Source organism: Pinus tabuliformis, chromosome 1_1 (genome assembly GCF_031772625.1).
Source record: "Pinus tabuliformis cultivar Carrire ecotype Pingquan chromosome 1_1, CPIR1, whole genome shotgun sequence".
Classification (NCBI taxonomy): Eukaryota; Viridiplantae; Streptophyta; class Pinopsida; order Pinales; family Pinaceae; genus Pinus; species Pinus tabuliformis.
This window is the reverse complement of record NC_142297.1, coordinates 539,161,091-539,168,363: the sequence shown is the minus strand read 5'-3', so window position 1 is coordinate 539,168,363 and position 7,273 is coordinate 539,161,091. Positions and strand designations below refer to the sequence as shown.

Genomic DNA, 7,273 nt, shown 5'->3' with positions numbered 1-7,273 from the left:
TGGTTGGCCTTAGCAGCAGGAGGCTGTCGAGGGATGGATCAGTAGGGGCAGCGGCGGCTAGGTCAGCAGCAGAGTGTATTTCTCCAATACTATTAAGATACCAACAACCTCAAGAAAGTAAGAGTGGTATTACAAGTAAAGAATGATGGCACACATATTTCTCAAATACTATTAAGATACCAACAACCTCTATCTATAGTTCTTGGGAATATTAATTGTTTGTTATACTATTACGATACTAACATCCTCTCCCTATAGTTCCCTTGTTTGGTGTGTATATTGATTTATTCAAAAATAACTTACCCATATTATTTTCAAGTAGGAAGACTCCTATAATTTCTACAATTTAGGGAATTCAGTAATGATTTTTGACCAAGTTTCACATTTCAATATTAGTATTAATATTATGTTTAGGTTTCTTACCATTAGATTTAATATTTTTTTAATATTAAATTTAATAATATTGGTTTTAAGTTTATATTTAATAGTATAATGTTTTGGTTTAATTTTAATATTAAAATCAAAGTTAATATTAAAAAATTTAATCTTAATATTAATACATCTAATAATTTTAATGTTAATATTAAAGTTTAATCATTTTATTAATAATATTAAGAATATTATTTAAATAATTTATTAAATAACAAAAAAAAATTATGGTTATGATTTTTACTTGAAATTTATTCATTTTTTTGAATCTTTTACTCACCCTTATTCATCATGAAACCTTAATATTAAAACCCAATACTAAAACCCTAATATTAATACTCAATATTACAATTTTATATTTTAAACTTAATATTATAAAACCTAATTATTACTTAAATAATTATTATAATTATAAAATAATTAACATTAAATTTCTCTTAGACGTCTAACAACTCTTAGACATTTAATAATTATTATTGTGCTTGTTAGTAATGCGATTGTGCTGGTTTTATTACTAATGATGTTCGTTTAAATGGTTTGGTGAACAATTTATTTCACTAATTGTGTGGGTTCAAGTATCTTAAAGCGTGTTATATTTGTCCAGCGAGTGGTATCTATGAAATGTTGTATCTTGTGTAGTAGTGGAGACAAGAAGAGCTAAAAGAATTGCAAATAAATTAATCCACTCATCATCTTTTGATATAATTTAAACTAACTCAACCATATAAATAAATAATTGTGTCTATATACATTAAGCACTTATAATACATCTCACATTTTTAAGGTTAAAAAAAATCATAAAAAATAATTAAATTATAACTTTAATTTGAAATTATTATTATTATTAATTTATATATATTTTTTATGATGGAAATTTACCACTATGTTGTTATGGAGATTTTTAACTTCTAAATAAGCTTTATTACAATACTATAGTTTATTATTGCATTTTTTTAAATAATCAATTTTATTAAAAAAACAAAAATATCATAATTATAATAGTTAACAACTACCAAAAATATTTAAGAATATTATATAAAAATTAAATCTTACCATTTATTTAACAATTATAGATAATTACACTAAAATTATAAAAACATTCAAAATAAACATATAAATGTATATAATAAATAATAACAAAATAATTTTTCCTCATTATAAAATCAATAAAAATTAATAAATAAAATATTTAAAAAAATAAATAAATAATTTATATCCCACTAATCAAGAACCATGATTTCAAGCCGTATTCATAAACAATAAAAGCGACAAGGGGGGCGTTTTTTTGTTTAAAGCTATGAGGAGGAACTTTGCCACATTATTTCGGGGAGTTTAAACTTTGGCTGTTATTTTGGAGGTCCTATTACTATCGCACTTGCTTGCTCAATTCACGTAATGGTTTAGATAGAGGATCTAGGTTATGTGAGCTTCACGTTGAAATCTCATTTGGTATTTCAACAAGTATGGGATAGCGGGTTTCCCACATCCCACCAATTTTAGTGAATTCAGGAAAGAATAGAGATCACTTAGAAACGAGAACGGAGATTCTGCGCTCTGGACAGCTTTTACGTGCTTTCATCTAAGTCGTGCAATTGTTGGCATGTGGAGAGAACACTACCTTTTTTTTTATCTATTAAGGAATTTTGTTACAATGAACTAGAGCGACAAGTATGGAGGGAGATGTTCATGATGCTGTACTAGAACTAAAAAGGAAAATGGGGGCTTCCTAGATTTTGACTTCGGATGGTCATTTATAGCACAACAACAAAAATACCAACATAGGATGATGACTTGAGGGTCAGCGAAACCACTTTGATTATAAATGCTAGGGTTGAGGAAGAAATGCATACAGCTCAAGCATATGGTTAGTGAGCCTTTTATGTATTTGAATATGGTTTAAGAAGTTGTATTATCGCTTGGTTTAACAATTCATAAGCATGGAGAAATTGAGTAACAACATTTCCTTGTTATAGATTTATACAATGTTAGTGAAAATTTAAAGAATAGTGATTTTTAGAATATTGTATGTATTTCAAAGTCTAGTTATTAATAAGATTTAGATTATATTTTGAACATGGTGAAATTTTTGTAAAAAATAAATCTAAAATTAATGAATAAGTTAGTTAATTAGTATGATGCTTATTTTTTAAAGTATAATTGTTGATATGGAAAGTCCATGGGGTTTTGGATAGACGGTGATTGTGTGATCAGTTAAGTTAAGGCACTCCTTGATGTGAAGTCAACAGTTCAATATCCGCCCCAGATCCGCGTGATATATTGGACACATGTTGAAGATGTAGTCCTGTGAAGCTTATAAAAAAAAAATATAATTGTTGATGGTAATGATACTAATGATGATGGTTAATATTCTTTGAGTTTACATTTAATTTAGAGGATTATTTAGATGATCACCATAGTTTTAATGGACTAGAAGGTTATGAAGGTTGATATTATGACAAATATTTTAAAATTGAGGTCTAATATGAGCTTTTGGAAGAAATTTAAAGAAAAAATTAGTTTTCATCTTCATCCTTCTTAATGCTATAAAGATATGGATTTTTCCAATCCATGGTGCTTTGGAAATTGTATAATGTCTACTTTCATTATGAAGCTTTTGAAAGTCAATTGTTATTTTAATAATGGCCAGTGTTATTTATACTAGTCAAAATAAATAGATATTTTTAGTTTTATAAATCAATATTAATCACTTTTTGATAGTATTTTAATTATCTTTCATCCTTTAATTGTTTTTATGAGATCACAATTTCTTCTTAAATTTTGATGTTATAGTATTTCTAATATTTTCATTAATGTGTAGATTTTACTTTATTCGTAATTATTTAATTCAGATTTAATAAATAAATATCATCCTTTTAATTGTAATAGATTTTTTCTTTTGAGTGGAAAATGATTTTGGTTAAAATTTAAATATTTTTTTATTAAATTAAATTAATCTCCTTTATTTATTAATAAATATTTTTCCCACTTTACTGGAAAATGATTTTGGTTAAAATTTAGATATTTTTTATTAAATGAGATTAACATCCTTTATTTATTAATACATATTTAAATATCGAACACACAATATTCATAGTTTTAAATTATAATTGTCGCTACATAATGTAAAACCTAACAATCAGTCAATATAATTACATGTAAGTCTAAATACTTCCTAGAGTATATCCCAAACTTATATAACATGTATTACTCTACGTTAAAATACATATTGTTTACGGTGCAGCCTTACGTTTATCATATAACAAGCATTGATTACTCTATTCGTTAGTGCATATTGTTTGCCTCACATCCTTAGCATCTAGCAAGCCGTTTCAATGGATGATGATAAAATAATAGATACTATTATGGTCCTCCAACATATTCATGTGCCCTAATAACAATGGAATGCTTTTGATTTGCATTATCTATGTTATGATCACATATGATTGGAATGCATTGGATTGCATGATCAACTAACCACTTTTTCGCTAACAGATCACTGATTGGCTGAGAACCTCATTCTATGACAAATACAGCTAGCAAAGGCCATATACATCTTGGAAACAGCCCGATACAATTTCTTCATGGGGTTTCGGGAATACTAGAGTAGACATATTCAGCCTCGCAAATTCCATCTTCCTGTTGCTGCTGGAACCAGTGAGGACGAATGCCCAGGTTTTCGACCAGTGAGTCGCAGCTCTTATTGACAAGAGCAGGGTCTCTTCCAGAAGATATGAAAGGTTTACCCTCTCCTACATAACCGTCGATCAGGTGAAGATACACCTCTAAATTGTGCGCGTTAACAAGATTGCAGGTATGTTTCAGAAAGGGGGAGTTATTGTTGTCCAAAATAACTTCGACCCCCACATGAAAATATCTCCAGGGAAGCCAATTCAACAATTTTTTGAACCATCCCCATGAACTCTCATTCACAACAAGTCCAGGAAATTTGGGAAAAATATCGTTCTTATTCACCAAACGTAGCACCTTAACGCCAAGTTCATCCATTCTTTGGGCGAATGCTCTATTCCCTACGCGTGGAGAGGCGAATGCAAACACAGTAACAGGTATAGGGCCTGCTGGTGAATGTAAGTTCAGAATTTGTTTAACATCATATGAGCATAAGGTTGCGAGAGCAGCTCCTAAACTGTGCCCAGTTAAAGTAACACTCAAGGCCTCGTCCTTCTATTTATCTAAGAGTTTTATAACTTCTAAACGAGCAGTTTCTCCTGTAGAATTATAACAATTTAGAAATCCCTTCTCTACTCGGACGCCCTTCTCGTTGAGACCATTAGTAGTTGATAATCAAGCAGGGACTAAAAAATTTGTGAGATCTTGTATCCATTCTTGAGATGTTTGGGTTTGTTGGAAGGGATTAATTCCAACTACCCTCTCTTAATGCAGTAGCTAGATTATTCTAGATAATACAGCAGATGTTTCAAAGTGCAGGTTCTAGAAGTCGGCGGGTCATCAATGTTAGTCGGCATCAAGCGGCGGTAGTCAGCCATTGTTGTTGAACCATAAATGTCAGTCGGCAGATTGCTGTAGCATCTACGGTTGTCTCTGTGTATAATTTTTTATGTTTGTAATGTAATGATCAAGCTCATTCCTTGAGTCTTCAAGTTTCTGATATGGTATCAGAGCAATATCCAATATGGTATCAGAGCTGAAGGTTTCAGCTTAGTTGCAGTGTTGTAGAGCTGTGACGCTGTGTTGTGAAGAGGCGTTGTGGAGCTCGAAGTAGAGTGAGGCTCGAAGGCGCTGTGGAGTTGTGAGTTGTTGTGAGGCCGCTAAGGGCATGCCTCGGGTAGCTGTGGAGAGCCCACTGTAAAAGCTGTAGATGCTGTGAAGGTGGAGCTGAAGTGCCATCACAGAGAACACAGTAGTTGACAGACGTGTGCTGTAGAGAGGCAGCGGAAGATGCGTTTGCATAATGAGTTGTTCAATCTGAACTTGCTTGTAGCGCAGAGTATAGTTGCAGGTCATTGAAGCCACCCCTACATGAATTTCATACAGATCACAGTTTGTCTGTGTGAATTGGAGAAAATGACAAGCGTGGAGATGGCTAGTCGAACTGACTAGTCCAATCGTTGTGGTCAAAGTGTTGTTGTTAAGCCAGTTGTTGGCTCAATTAGGTGAGCTGCATGTGGTGGAGCTGTGTGCTCATATAGTTGGGAGCTGTGTGCTCAGCCAGTGGTTGGCTCAGTCAGGTGAGATACGACGAGACAAAGGTTCTTCTGTGAGGGTAAGTTGCAGAGAGGGCAGAAAACCTACATGAAAGGTGCCTGTGTGTGAGTAAAGGGTGTGCTGCTGAGAAATCAAGTGAGATCCTGCGTGTAAGAACGAGCCAAGAAGTCGTGCAAAGGAGGGCTTGGTGGTGAGTTGTGTGCTGTGAGCTTGGAGAACGGCGTGCTGGTGGTGAAAGAAGTTTGAGGAAGTGACTTAGCCTTGCGTAAAGTCAAGATCAAAAGGTTGTGTCTGTGTGTGTGCTTGTGGTTGCATCTGTATTGGTGCTTGATTCTATGTCTGTGGTTGTGTCAGCACCTGTATGCATGAAAACGTTGGTATGCCCTATTTTATACTCATGAGTGATGTTTTTTTAGTTTTGGTGCGGCTGATATTGTGGTCGCTGTTAGGCGCTTTTAAAATGCCATGATTGTTTTGCCAATGTTATTATTTTGTGAAATGCTTGGATTCTCCAGCTTGACGTTCTCAGTCTAAGAGGCACCCCAAGGCTTGAAGGGCATTTGAAATTCCAGCTCCTTGTTGCATGGAAAATAACACTCTGATTGGAATTCGATGTGATGGGTTGTGCTGACAATTTCGCGAAGTATGCGCTCAAGTCCATCGCCATTCCAGCCATTAGAGCTGACTGTGAGGTGGATGAAGCATTGGATTTGGTGACTGGGCGATTAGAAAATTTGTAAAGAACTCTAAATCTCAAACATTTCTAGTGGTCCAGGAATAATGGCAGATGGAGCATTATCTATACAGTCTTTCTAGAATTGATCGGTTGCGAGTAAGACCCATGAAATGGCAGAAGCTATAAAAGAATTAGAAATGTTTCCAGAATTTAAGCCTAATGAAGATATGAATCAACACGAAAAATTTGAAAACACTGATGCAATATTAAAGCGATTAATGACAGTTTTCCTAATTTTCTCACGGAAAAATTTTAAGCTTTGGGCAATTAAAATGGAAGGATTGCTTGGTTCAATAGATTTATGGAAATTTGTCCAAGAAACTTCTATGAATTTGAATGATAAGTGTAGAAGTGCAATAGCATTACTTCTCATTATATCAGCTCTAGATGAAAACATTTTGTCTAGTATTTTACATGAATTTCGTGAAATGCATAATGCAAAAATACTTTGGAATGTTCTTGAAATGAAATACAGTATGGAGGGTAGTGAGAAAGCTGAAATTAATGAAGGAATTGTTGCTAAAGGTGATTGTGTTGAAAGCATCATAGCTGGGATTAAGGTTGAAAGTATTTCTTTAGCTGACAATAAAGTAGTATGTGATATTAAGGAAACTCCCTGTGATGCAGAGATTTATGAAGTCAAATTTGATGACAATTATGTATCCCATGATGAGTGGTTAAATATGATGCATGAAAAGCATCTTATTGATGGGTTGTTGTTTGGTGAGAAGAGTTGCCTACCTCCAGCAACAGAATTGAAAAAAGAGGTTGAAGACATGAATCAACCAACTATATCAGCAAAGAAAAATGAAGGAAGCAAAGCTCTTTCCAAATAGCACAATAACAAAAGTCAATATGGTTTTGTTTATGAATCTAACATTGTTTTTAAGTGTGCAGATATTGACAGCCAAGAAAAAGCAATAA

General features: G+C 33.0%; 1 pseudogene; it reads right to left on the bottom strand.

The window, feature by feature from the left end:
- Positions 1-4,008: 4,008 nt before the first annotated feature.
- LOC149214187 (phospholipase A1-Igamma2, chloroplastic pseudogene) lies at positions 4,009-4,934 on the bottom strand (annotated as a pseudogene).
- Between the last annotated feature and the right edge of the window lie 2,339 nt (positions 4,935-7,273).